Source organism: Zea mays, chromosome 1 (assembly GCF_902167145.1).
Source record: "Zea mays cultivar B73 chromosome 1, Zm-B73-REFERENCE-NAM-5.0, whole genome shotgun sequence".
NCBI lineage: Eukaryota > Viridiplantae > Streptophyta > Magnoliopsida > Poales > Poaceae > Zea > Zea mays.
The window spans coordinates 41,426,445-41,440,505 of NC_050096.1; positions in this window are offsets into that span (position 1 = coordinate 41,426,445).

A 14,061-nucleotide genomic window follows, 5' to 3' on the forward strand; every position below is an offset into this window, starting at 1 on the left:
TTTAAGGAAGGAAATCGGGCACCGGACAGTGTCCGGTGTGCACCGGACTGTCCGGTGCGCCCGACGACAGAAGGCAAGATCAGACTTCCAGATTTGCTCTCAACGGCTCCTAGCTGCCTTGGGGCTATAAAAGGGACCCCTAGGCGCATGGAGGAGGATACCAAGCAACCTTAGAGCATTCTTGATCATCCACACTCAGTCTTTGCGCATTCGTTTGTCATTCTAAGTGATTCGAGCTCCGTTCTAGTGAGAACTTTGAGATAGTCTTTTTGAGCTCGATTCTTGGCCGTGTGTGTGCGCATTTTGCTGTGGATTTGTGTGTGTTGCTTCCCTCCCTTACTCCGTATTTCTTGTTGAATCTCAAGTGTAAGGGCGAGAGACTCCAAGTTGTGGAGATTCCTCGCAAACGGGAAATTGAAAGGAAAAGCATAACACTGTGGTATTCAAGTTGATCATTGGATCACTTGAGAGGAGTTGAGTGCAACTCTCGTCCATTGGGACGCCACAACGTGGAGTAGGCAAGTTTTGTACTTGGCCGAACTACGGGATAAATCACTGTGTCTTCTCTGTGTTGAACTCCGTGTGATTATCCTATTGTGCAAGATCTTCTCTCTAGCCACTTGGCATTAACTGTGCTAACACTTAATCAAAGTTTTGTGGCTTAAGTTTTGAAGTTTACAGGATCACCTATTCACCCCCCTCTAGGTGCTCTCAATTGGTATCAGAGCCGTTCTCTTCAAGAAGGGACTAATCGCCCGAAGAGATGGATCCTAAGGGGAAGGGAATCGTGATCAACGACAAGGAGAAGGAGTCCTTCGTCAACGAGCCGAAGGATGACAAGACTACTGACTCGGGCTCAGGCCACAAGCGCAAAGACGGGAAGAAAAAGAAGACAAGGCGCATCAAGGAGATCGTCTACTACGACGATAGCGATGAGTCTACCTCTTCCCAAAAGGACGACGACAACGACTACAGGAAGACGGTCAATTCGAACTTTTCATTTGATTATTCTCGTATTCCACATAGTTCGAATTCGCATTTGCTTTCCATTCCTCTTGGCAAACCTCCACACTTCGATGGGGAAGACTACGGATTTTGGAGTCACAAAATGCGTAGTCACTTATTCTCTCTCCATCCAAGCATATGGGAGATTGTAGAGAATGGAATGAAATTTGATAGCTCGGATAGCCCTATGCTTATAAATGAACAAATCCATAGAAATGCACAAGCTACTACTGTTCTATTAGCATCTTTGTGCAGGGAAGAGTACAATAAGGTGAGCGGCTTGGACAACGCCAAGCAGATATGGGACACCCTCAAAATCTCTCACGAGGGGAACGACATCACCATGCTCACTAAAATGGAGTTGGTGGAGGGCGAGCTTGGACGATTCGCAATGATAAGGGGAGAAGAGCCAACCCAAACTTACAACAGGCTGAAGACCCTTATCAACAAAATAAGGAGCTACGGAAGCACGCGATGGACGGACCACGACGTCGTCCGCCTAATGCTAAGGTCATTTACCGTTCTTGATCCTCATTTGGTGAACAATATTCGTGAAAATCCTAGGTACACCAAGATGTCACCCGAAGAAGTTCTTGGAAAATTTGTAAGCGGGCGAATGATGATCAAGGAGGCAAGGTACGTGGACGACGCATTGAATGGTCCAATCCATGAGCCTCAACCCATTGCTCTCAAGGCAACAAGGAGCAAGGAGGCGCTACCAAGCAAGGCGGCGCAAGTTGAGGCGGCCGGGCTAAATAATGAGAAGATGGCCCTCATCATTAAGCGCTTCAAGACGGCGCTTAAAGGTCGCAAGGGACAGCCAAGCAAGACCAAGACAAAGGAGAAGCGCTCATGCTTCAAATGCGGTAAGCTTGGTCATTTTATTGCTAACTGTCCCGATAATGAAAGTGACCAGGAACAAGGGAGCAAGAGGGAGAAGAAGAAGGCATACAAGAAGGCAAAGGGCGAGGCACATCTAGGCAAGGAGTGGGATTCGGATTGCTCCTCCTTCGACTCCGACAATGAAGGACTCGCCGCCACTGCCTTCAACAAGTCATCCCTCTTCCCCAACGAGCATCACACATGCCTTATGGCAAGGGAGAAGAAGGTGAGTACTCAAGACTCCACTTATGCTTCCTCTAGTGATAATGAGTCTAGTGATGATGATGACATAGATTATTCATGCTTGTTCAAGGGCTTAGATAGATCTAAGATAGATAAAATTAATGAGTTGATTGATGCTTTGAATGATAAGAATAGATTACTAGAAAAACAAGAGGATCTTTTATATGAGGAGCATGATAAATTTGTTAGTGCACAAAATTCTCTTGCTCTAGAAATTAAAAGAAATGAAGTGCTTTCTAGTGAATTATCTTCTTGTCATGAAACCATTGCTACTTTAAAAGGTGTTAATAATGATTTAAATGCTAAACTAGAAGTGGCTAGTAAATCTAACTCTTGTGTAGAACATGTTATGGTTTGCACTAGGTGTAAAGATTTTAATATTGATGCTTGTAGTAAACACCTAGTTTCAATTTCTAAATTGAATGATGAAGTGGCTAGTCTTAATGCCCAACTTAAGACTAGCAAAAGCGATTTTGATAAACTAAAATTTGCAAGGGATGCCTACACAATTGGTAGACACCCCTCAATTAAGGATGGGCTTGGCTTCAAGAGGGAAGTCAAGAACTTGACAAGCCATAAGACTCCCATTCCCGCTAAGGAGAAAGGGAAGGCCCCTATGGCTACTAGTGCTAAAAAGAACCATGCCTTCTTGTATCATGATAGGAAAAATTCTAGAAATGCTTTTAGAAGTTATGATGCTTTTAATTCACATGCTTATGATTCTTATGCCATGACTGCTTCTAGTTCTTCCTATATGCATGGTAGAAATGTGACTAGGAGAAATGCTATTCATCATGTGCCTAGAAAGAATATTATTTATGCTCCTAGGAAAGTAGTAAATGAACCTTCTACAATTTATTGTGCTTTAAATGCTTCCTTTGCTATTTGTAGAAAGGATAGGAAGATAGTTGCTAGAAAATTAGGGGCAAGATGCAGGGGAGACAAAACTTGCATTTGGGTCCCTAAGGATATTTGTGCTAACCTTGTAGGACCCAACATGAGTTGGGTACCTAAGACCCAAGCCTAAATTTGCCTTGCAGGTTTATGCATCCGGGGGTTCAAGCTGGATTATCGACAGCGGATGCACAAACCATATGACGGGGGAGAAGAAGATGTTCACCTCCTACGTCAAGAATAAGGATTCCCAAGATTCAATAATTTTCGGTGATGGGAATCAAGGCAAGGTAAAAGGGTTAGGTAAAATTGCAATTTCTAATGAGCACTCTATCTCTAATGTGTTTTTAGTTGAGTCTCTTGGTTATAATTTGCTATCTGTTAGTCAATTATGCAACATGGGGTATAACTGTCTATTTACAAATATAGATGTGTCTGTCTTTAGAAGAAGTGATGGTTCACTAGCTTTTAAGGGTGTATTAGACGGCAAACTTTATTTAGTTGATTTTGCAAAAGAAGAGGCCGGTCTAGATGCATGCTTAATAGCTAAGACTAGCATGGGCTGGCTGTGGCATCGCCGCTTAGCACATGTGGGGATGAAGAACCTTCACAAGCTTCTAAAGGGAGAACACGTGATAGGTTTGACTAACGTGCAATTCGAAAAAGATAGACCTTGTGCAGCTTGTCAAGCAGGTAAACAAGTGGGAGGAGCACATCACAGCAAGAATGTGATGACCACTTCAAGACCCCTAGAGCTGCTGCATATGGACCTCTTCGGACCCGTCGCCTATTTGAGTATAGGAGGAAGTAAGTATGGTCTAGTTATTGTTGATGACTTTTCCCGCTTCACTTGGGTATTCTTTTTGCAGGATAAGTCTGAAACCCAAGGGACCCTCAAGCGCTTCCTCAGGAGAGCTCAAAATGAGTTTGAGCTCAAGGTGAAGAAGATAAGGAGCGACAACGGGTCCGAGTTCAAGAACCTTCAAGTAGAGGAGTTCCTTGAGGAGGAAGGGATCAAGCATGAGTTCTCCGCTCCCTACACACCACAGCAAAATGGTGTGGTAGAGAGGAAGAACATGACGCTAATCGACATGGCGAGGACTATGCTTGGAGAGTTCAAGACCCCCGAGCGTTTTTGGTCGGAAGCCGTGAACACGGCTTGCCACGCCATCAACAGGGTCTACCTTCACCGCCTCCTCAAGAAGACGTCATATGAGCTTCTAACCGGTAACAAACCCAATGTATCGTACTTTCGTGTATTTGGGAGCAAGTGCTACATTCTAGTGAAGAAGGGTAGAAATTCTAAATTTGCTCCCAAAGCAGTAGAAGGGTTTTTGTTAGGTTATGACTCAAATACAAAGGCGTATAGAGTCTTCAACAAATCATCGGGTTTGGTTGAAGTCTCTAGCGACGTTGTATTTGATGAGACTAATAGCTCTCCAAGAGAGCAAGTTGTTGATTGTGATGATATAGATGAAGAAGATGTTCCGACGGCAGCCATACGAACCATGGCGATTGGGGAAGTACGGCCACAGGAACAAGATGAACGAGATCAACCATCTTCCTCAACTACGGTGCTACCCCCAACTCAAGACGATGAACAGGTTCATCAACAGGAGGCGGATGATCAAGGGGAAGCACAAGATGATCATGTGATGGAGGAAGATGCGCAACCGGCACCTCCAACCCAAGTTCGAGCGATGATTCAAAGGGATCATCCCGTCGACCAAATTCTGGGTGATATTAGCAAGGGAGTAACTACTCGATCTCGATTAGTTAATTTTTGTGAGCATTACTCCTTTGTCTCTTCTATTGAGCCTTTCAGGGTAGAGGAGGCCTTGCTAGATCCGGATTGGGTATTGGCCATGCAGGAGGAGCTCAACAACTTCAAGCGCAATGAAGTTTGGACACTGGTGCCTCGTCCGAAGCAAAATGTTGTGGGAACCAAGTGGGTATTCCGCAACAAACAGGACGAGCATGGGGTGGTGACGAGGAACAAGGCTCGACTTGTGGCAAAAGGTTATGCCCAAGTCGCAGGTTTGGACTTTGAGGAGACGTTTGCTCCTGTGGCTAGGCTAGAATCAATTCGTATTTTGCTAGCATATGCCGCTCACCATTCTTTCAGGTTGTACCAAATGGATGTGAAGAGCGCTTTCCTCAACGGGCCAATCAAGGAGGAGGTGTACGTGGAGCAACCCCCTGGCTTCGAGGATGAACGGTACCCCGACTATGTGTGTAAGCTCTCTAAGGCGCTCTATGGACTTAAGCAAGCCCCAAGAGCATGGTATGAATGCCTTAGAGACTTTTTAATTGCTAATGCTTTCAAGGTTGGGAAAGCCGATCCAACTCTTTTTACAAAGACTTGTGATGGTGATTTGTTTGTGTGCCAAATTTATGTCGATGACATAATATTTGGTTCTACTAACCAAAAGTCTTGTGAAGAGTTTAGCAGGGTGATGACGCAGAAATTCGAGATGTCGATGATGGGCGAGTTGAACTACTTCCTTGGGTTCCAAGTGAAGCAACTCAAGGACGGCACCTTCATCTCCCAAACGAAGTACACGCAAGATCTGCTTAAGCGGTTTGGGATGAAGGACGCCAAGCCCGCAAAGACTCCGATGGGGACCGACGGACACACCGACCTCAACAAAGGAGGTAAGTCCGTTGATCAAAAAGCATACCGGTCAATGATAGGTTCTTTGCTTTACTTATGTGCTAGTAGACCGGATATTATGCTTAGCGTATGCATGTGTGCTAGATTTCAATCCGATCCTAAGGAGTGTCACTTAGTGGCGGTAAAGCGAATTCTTAGATATTTGGTTGCTACGCCTTGCTTCGGGCTCTGGTATCCAAAGGGGTCTACCTTTGACTTAGTTGGATACTCAGACTCCGACTATGCTGGATGTAAGGTCGATAGGAAGAGTACATCGGGGACGTGCCAATTCTTAGGAAGGTCCCTGGTGTCATGGAACTCTAAGAAACAAACCTCCGTTGCCCTATCCACCGCTGAGGCCGAGTACGTTGCCGCAGGTCAGTGTTGCGCGCAACTACTTTGGATGAGGCAAACCCTCCGGGACTTTGGCTACAATCTGAGCAAAGTCCCACTCCTATGTGACAATGAGAGTGCTATCCGCATGGCGGAGAATCCTGTTGAGCACAGCCGCACAAAGCACATAGACATCCGACATCACTTTTTGAGAGACCACCAGCAAAAGGGAGATATCTAAGTGTTTCATGTTAGCACCGAGAACCAGCTAGCCGATATCTTTACCAAGCCTCTAGATGAGAAGACCTTTTGCAGGCTGCGTAGTGAGCTAAATGTCTTAGATTCGCGGAACTTGGATTGAATTATAGCATACATGTGTTTATGCCTTTAATCAGGTTCATTCTGCATTTTGTTGCTTATTGTGGTGCTCAAGTTGTACAAACACTCCCTGGACCTCACAAGTCCTTTGCAAAGTGATGCACATGTTTAGGGGGAGATGTGTTACAACTTGACCCTTTGAGACTAACCATTTGCTTGAGTTTGCTTGATTTAGTCTCGAAGGTGAATTGAAAGGGAAAGGTGAACTTGGACCATGCAAGACTTCCACTGCACTCCGATGAGAGGGTAACTTATTCCAAGTTCATCTCTATGATCTTATTGCCTTTGTACTCTTAATTAAAGATTTTGGTGAGGCAATGGGGTTAAAGGGCCAAGATCGATCCCGTTTTGGTGCTTGATGCCAAAGGGGGAGAAAATAAAGGCCAAAGAAATAAATGGATCAGCTGCCACTTGAGAGATTTTGAAAATAGTAGAATAGAGCTTTTTGCTGCCACTTGAGAGATTTTGAAAATAGTAGAATAGAGCTTTTTGTTTTAGCAAAATTCTTTTATTGTGTCTCTTGTCAAAAGTTGGCTTCTTGTGGGGAGAAGTGGTGATTATGGGAAATAGGGGGAGTTTTTGAAATCTTTGATCAATCTCTTTTGGAATAACTCTCTATATGCTTTAACATGTGTGTTTGACTTAGAGATAGAGATTTGAGTTTGATTTCAAAAACAAACCAAGTGGTGGCAAAGGATGATCCATATATGCCAAACATGAATCAAAATAAATTTAAGTGTTATTTGAAGTGGTTTTGCACTTGTTCTAGTTGCTTTATGTTGTGTTGGCATAAATCACCAAAAAGGGGGAGATTGAAAGGGAAATGTGCTCTTGGGCCATTTCTAAGTATTTTGGTGATTGAGTGCCAACTCAAGTGCTTAAAATGTGAATTTATGCAATGGATGAACAAAGTGCAAATCAAGAGCAAAGGTATGTTTCTAAGTCTTAGTACATTGGTTTTGTGTACTAATATACTTGTCTAAGTATTGGAAACAGGAAGAAAAAGAAAAGGAAAAAGGTGGCTGTGTACAGCCAAGGGGCTGTTTCGGTCTGGGGCACCGGACTGTCCGGTGCGCCAGGCTGCCTCGGCCGAACAGGCCGCTCTCGGGAATTCGCCGACGGCGTACGGCTAAAATTCACCGGACTGTCCGGTGTGCACCGGACTGTCCGGTGAGCCAACGGTCGGCTAGGGCCAACGGTCGGCCGCGGATTCTGCGCGCGACACGTGGCCAAGCCAACGGTCGGAAGGGGGCACCGGACTGTCCGGTGTGCACCGGACATGTCCGGTGCGCCAACGGCTCCCAGATCAGTAACGGTCGACTGCGCTGTTTAAGGAAGGAAATCGGGCACCGGACAGTGTCCGGTGTGCACCGGACTGTCCGGTGCGCCCGACGACAGAAGGCAAGATCAGACTTCCAGATTTGCTCTCAACGGCTCCTAGCTGCCTTGGGGCTATAAAAGGGACCCCTAGGCGCATGGAGGAGGATACCAAGCAACCTTAGAGCATTCTTGATCATCCACACTCAGTCTTTGCGCATTCGTTTGTCATTCTAAGTGATTCGAGCTCCGTTCTAGTGAGAACTTTGAGATAGTCTTTTTGAGCTCGATTCTTGGCCGTGTGTGTGCGCATTTTGCTGTGGATTTGTGTGTGTTGCTTCCCTCCCTTACTCCGTATTTCTTGTTGAATCTCAAGTGTAAGGGCGAGAGACTCCAAGTTGTGGAGATTCCTCGCAAACGGGAAATTGAAAGGAAAAGCATAACACTGTGGTATTCAAGTTGATCATTGGATCACTTGAGAGGAGTTGAGTGCAACTCTCGTCCGTTGGGACGCCACAACGTGGAGTAGGCAAGTTTTGTACTTGGCCGAACCACGGGATAAATCACTGTGTCTTCTCTGTGTTGAACTCCGTGTGATTATCCTATTGTGCAAGATCTTCTCTCTAGCCACTTGGCATTAACTGTGCTAACACTTAATCAAAGTTTTGTGGCTTAAGTTTTGAAGTTTACAGGATCACCTATTCACCCCCCCTCTAGGTGCTCTCACAACCCCTTAGAAACGACTTTGCAGCTTGTTCACCTTTTACTTAGGTGGTATTTTAGCTCTGCATTCCCGTAGGAACGACTTTGGAGCTTCTTCATCTTTCCTGCTACACTCGATGGTGTAGCCCCATATTCATTACAACAAACCGAAGGTTGTACCTTTTTATTGTCTTTAGGAAAAAACATAAATATAAGTAAAGCAAAGATTACATTGAATATGGAAAATGTTTGATCGAGCCCCTGTATCGCTTTAGTAAATGTGTCTCGATTCTGGAACAGTGTTGTTGACTATCTGAGCTTCAGATTCTTCCCGCGTATCACGTGTATCACGCTGTTGTGCCTAGTGATGCCCTTCTGGCTGTTGATTGTGAGGCAGGATTGGAGCCATGGGTGGTGGTGGTGGTAGCGGGGTCTATGCAGCTTGTGAATGGCTTGCCGAAGCAACTGATGATGTGGACTGCTGGTTGCCCACATACTCGGGGATGTATGGGGAATAGCACGAAGTAGTATGCAGGACCTGCTTCGGCTGATTGTGTCGTGCTTCGGCTTCAGCTATTTTCTTTTGTTATTGTATCGTGACTTGGCACGTCCTTGTTTTATGTCCTTTGTCTTCTCCACAGAATAAACAAAACAACCTTCTTGGTTGGTAGCTGAACCTTCCACCGAAGCTTCTTCCTGCTCTGCCTCTTGGAGCTGGTGGACTGAAGGAGCTTTGTTATGTTTCTGATGTCTGAGAGTTGTCTTGATGTCCTTGAGTATGATTGCTGAAAGGGAAATAGGGTCAAACCTTTTCCTAATTGATTTTGGTGGTTGAATTGCCCAACACAAGTAATTGGACTAACTAGTTTGTTCAAGATTATACATTCTATAGGTGCCAAAGGTTCAACACAAACCAATCAAAAGAACAAGTTAGGTCTCAAAAGAAAGGAGCAAAAAGGAAACCGAAGGATGCCCTGGTCTGGCGCACCGGACAGTCCGGTCGGCCACCGGACAGTGTCCGGTGCACCAGGGTGAATCAGCTTGAACTCTTCACCTTCGGGTTTCCCAGGCGCAGCTCCGCTATAATTCACCGGACAGTGTCCGGTGCACCACCGGACTGTCCGGTGCACCAGTGGAGCAACGGCTATCTGCGCAACGGTCGACTCTGCAAAGTGAACAGTGGAATTCAGATGTCAGAGCAACGAGTCAGAGGGGCACCGGACTGTCCGGTGTGCCACCGGACTGTCCGATGCCACATGAGGACAACGCCTCCAACGGTCGACCGGCTCCGAGCCCTAACGGGAGGATGACGTGGCGGCACACCAGACTGTCCGGTGCGCCCATCGCCAGCAGCCTTCTCCAACGGCTACAATTTGGTTGGTGGCTATAAATACCACCCCAACCGGCCACTTCAAGGTGTGGGAGCCCAAGCAACATTCCAAGTCATCTAGTTGACATACTCAAGCCCTCTCAACCACATATATTCATTGATCCATCCTATACACAAGATTTAGACCACTACAAACAACACAAGTGCCACAAAAGAGAAAGTAAGCAAGAGAGAGCTACTCATTTGAGTTTAGCACTAGTGCCTTGTGAGATTCATTGAGAGATAGTGTGTGCTACATCTTTGTGTTCATTTGCGCGTGGAGTTTTGACTCCCATTGAACTTCCTCCAAAGTTTTGGAGGCTTGTAAAAGTTAGCAAGAGACACCAAAGAGTGTGGTGGTCCTTGCTGGATCGAGAGTGATCCTTGAGAAGAAGAAGATCTCGCCGATCCTTGGGTGATCGGTGGAGAGAGGGAAAGGGTTGAAAAAGACCCGTCCTTAGTGGACTCCTCAACGGGGACTAGGCCTTCGATGGTCGAACCTCGGTAAAACAAATCACCCGTGTCCATTGTGTTTATTGCTTGTGATTTGCTTGTTTTTCCTCACTCTAAGTTCTCTTGCACTATTCCTTGCTACTTTATTTAGTGTTGCTTTAAGTTAAATTCTCATTTAGTAAGGCAACACTTCGCAAGAAAAGAACTCAACTTATTGCTCTTCTCACCTAAGCCTTCTTGCCTTATTATCGTAGACTTATTAGTAGTATTGATTTATCACTTCCACATTACTTGAAAGCTATACTCTTTGCTAGCAAGAACTTAGTGTTATTCTCCGATAATCATATATCTTGTTCTAACCACTAATCAAGAGATCTAGTTGGGGGATGAAGTTTTAAATTTTCAGGTTTCCCCTATCCACCCCCCCTCTAGGCGACTTTCAATTGGTATCAGAGCTAGGCACTTCATATTGAGTCTAACAACTCGAAGTGATGGCTCATAGAAGATCCTAAAAGAACAAGAACACAACTCGGGAGGAGGTAACTCTTGAGATATTATTTTCCGATTGTTCTAACTATGATTCATGGTCTACTAGTGTGCTAAATGCTTTTAAAATCATAGATCCACGATTAGAAAAAATTATAGACAAGAGTATCATACCCTCTGATTATGACGCTTCCGAGGAAGATCAAAGATGTATACGCTTAAACTATCTAGCTCTTGACATCTTAGGTAATTCTCTTAGCGAAGAAGATTATCATGCCTTCATTACAAATTATAATGAACATATTCCTGATGCGCATGATATTTGGACTAGAATTAAAAGCAATTTTGATGAGTCCAAAAATGATGGTTCATTTGATACTTCTACTTCCTTTAGTTCTTGTGATACTAACCCTTTGAAGGAAGAAGAAGACAATGAACGATGGAGACCAAACGATGAATCCACCTCTCCAAGAGGTTTGTCTTCCCATTTCAATTCCCACATATGTTGTGTGGCTAATAAAAATGATAGTGGAAGCACAAACGAGGGTGAGGAGGAAGAAGGAAGCTCCGTGCAACTCTACGCTTGCCTAAGCCAAGAAGATAAGGCGGTCATGCTCAAACTTCTAGAAAGAGCGAAAGAGGAAAGCAAAGCTCGTCAAATGCTAGAAGATATTCTCTCCATCAAGATGCAATACTTTGACGAGTTGACTAAAGAATATGAGGAGCTAAAGTGCTCTCATGTTGATTTGGTCCAAAGGTATGAAACTATTTCAATTGAGCAAGATAACGCTTTACATTGTATCGCTCAATTAGTAAATAGTAATACCTTGCTTAAGGACCAAATAGAAAAGCTAAAAGTTGAAAATCTAGCTTTTCAAGAAAAATATGATATGCTCCTATGCTCTCATGAAAATCTTATGGATGATCATATCATATTAAATATTGCTCATAAGGTTGTGATCGAAAACTTGAAATCCCAACAACCTCACTCATGCACATGTATTCAAATTGAAACTACATTACCATGTGCTAATGCTTGTTGTCCATCGACAAGCAAATCTTCCTTTGAGCTAGAATCTGCAGGAGCAAACGATGATACATATCAAAAGCTCAAAGAAGAAAATGAGAGGCTAAAAATGAGCTTGACACAACTAAAAGGGAAATGCATTGCTCAACCTTCTCAAGGTAACCGTGATCTCATGGTGAAGAAGCTTGAGACGGGAACAACCGTGGCATGCACTAAATCCCTTGAAGAAAATGTCAAGGACTTGAGGATTGCCAAGAGGAGGAAGCAAAAGAAGAAAATCAATATCTCCTCCAAAAGCCTCAACCATGCCTCCATAAAAGGTAACATCCAAGGTAATAATCAAGTCACACTTCACACTTAGAAAAGTAAGAAGTGTAGTGAATGCTTTGAAAAGGGGCACTTGATTAGGTCATGTCCCTATATTAAAAATGACTTGATTATTAAGGATGATAAACTTTGTTTTAATTGCTCAAACAAGGGACACTTAATTAAGTCTTGTCCCCACTTAAAACAAAAGGCATGGCGTTAGAAAAGAGAGTTTTCACTAACCATGTAGCAAGCAATAAACAAGGAAAGAAGAAATCTTCAAGACTTGAGAAACGCCTATGCTACACATGCCGAAAGAAGGGACATCAAAGCAAGGATTGTCCCATCGGTAATAATCCCACTCCTAGCTTGTCAATTAATTCTCATGTAACTAGGCAACCCAAAATTGCAACTTGTGCTAGAAAGGTAATGAGTTTACCTAGTGCTAACACAAAGGACTCTTGGGTTCCTAGATCTTTGTTGACTAACCTTGATGGACCCATCAAGAGATGGGTACCAAAATATGCTTGACAAGCTTTGCAGGAAAAAGAGATGGTATGAAGCCTTGGGGTGCTTGAAAGAGTCAATTCAATTCTTGTTAACTCAAGCTATCAATCTACAATGATCTACATATCCAAGATTGACCCAAGGTTATTTCAAATTATTATGTCTAAAAACTCATATCATCTCGGGAAGATATTGATGTTGTAGGGAATAAAGAATTATCCTATGCCAAGACCTACAACATGGAGGAAAGCCAAAGGATGGTACCATTTATACTTTTAAGTGCAAGTATTTTAGAATATCATTTCTTATATGTCTTGTGTAGTCACATAGAAAAATGAAGCACTTCAAATATCTTTAAATTATATCACCATTCTTTGAAGAAATTCCTCTCATATGATAGATTGCATATTCATCATTTCTCTACCATAGCAATCTATATGCTTTAAATTGTTGTAAGGAACTCATGGCATGTTTTACACTTATTATCTTATTATTGCCATGATTCTAGATATAGAGAGATATTCCAAGTTCCTAAAAGAATAGAGTGTCATGTAAGGAATTCAAATCCCTACGACACCTACAAAAGGAAGATTCTCTCTATAACTAGAATAGTGAGACTAATGCTCTTAGCTAAGTAACCCATGTAGTCTCACTAGTAGAGAATATGTTTCTCTTTGGAGATGCGTAATTTAACATAAAAGTCAATCCAATGATTTATGTTGTTTTGCTTCTTGCTTATATTGGATATGATTCTTCTACATCTATCGCTCTCCATGTTATGAATTAGATTTATTCCCATAATCTTTAAAGAACTAACTATGCTTGTGAAAGCATCTAGGCCCCTGGTTGGTTTTAGTGATTAATGACAACATAATATTATATGTGACTAACGTGTGTTTTGCAGAGACAAATGGTAAGTTAGGTCGCATGACAGGTATAAGTACTACAACGGTGAAAACAATCCCGGAGATAAGAACTCGAAGCGATGGCTAAAACGACGAAACAAAAGGCAAAGGTCTACGGAGTCCGAGTGTCAAGGAGATGTGGACACTCGCGGTTTAGTTAGGTCTTTTATTCTCTTTTAGCCGTACTATAAAGAGGGGTTGTCGATGAGTAGTTTGACCAAGAGAGTTCTAGTGTAGTGTTGGTGCACAATCACACTCATATACAGTGCTAGGTGTCACTCTAGAACTCACTCACAAGTTAGAACGAAAACCGATTTGAAAATCAGCTGAAAAACAAGAGTTAGTGTTTCTAGCCTTGGGGCACCGGACTGTCCGGTGTGCACCGGACTGTCCGGTGCACCCTCTGCCAGGTGGGGCCAGTCTGGTCCGGGGCAGAGGCTTTCCCTCCACAGAAACCCGAGAGCGCAGGTTTCAGAGTTGAATTTTAGTGGCGCACCGGACATCGCACCGGACTGTCCGGTGTGCACCGGACTTTGACTGTTCACTGTCCGGTGTGCCATGAGTCCAACGGCTAGCTGTCAGAACTAGCCGTTGGAAACGA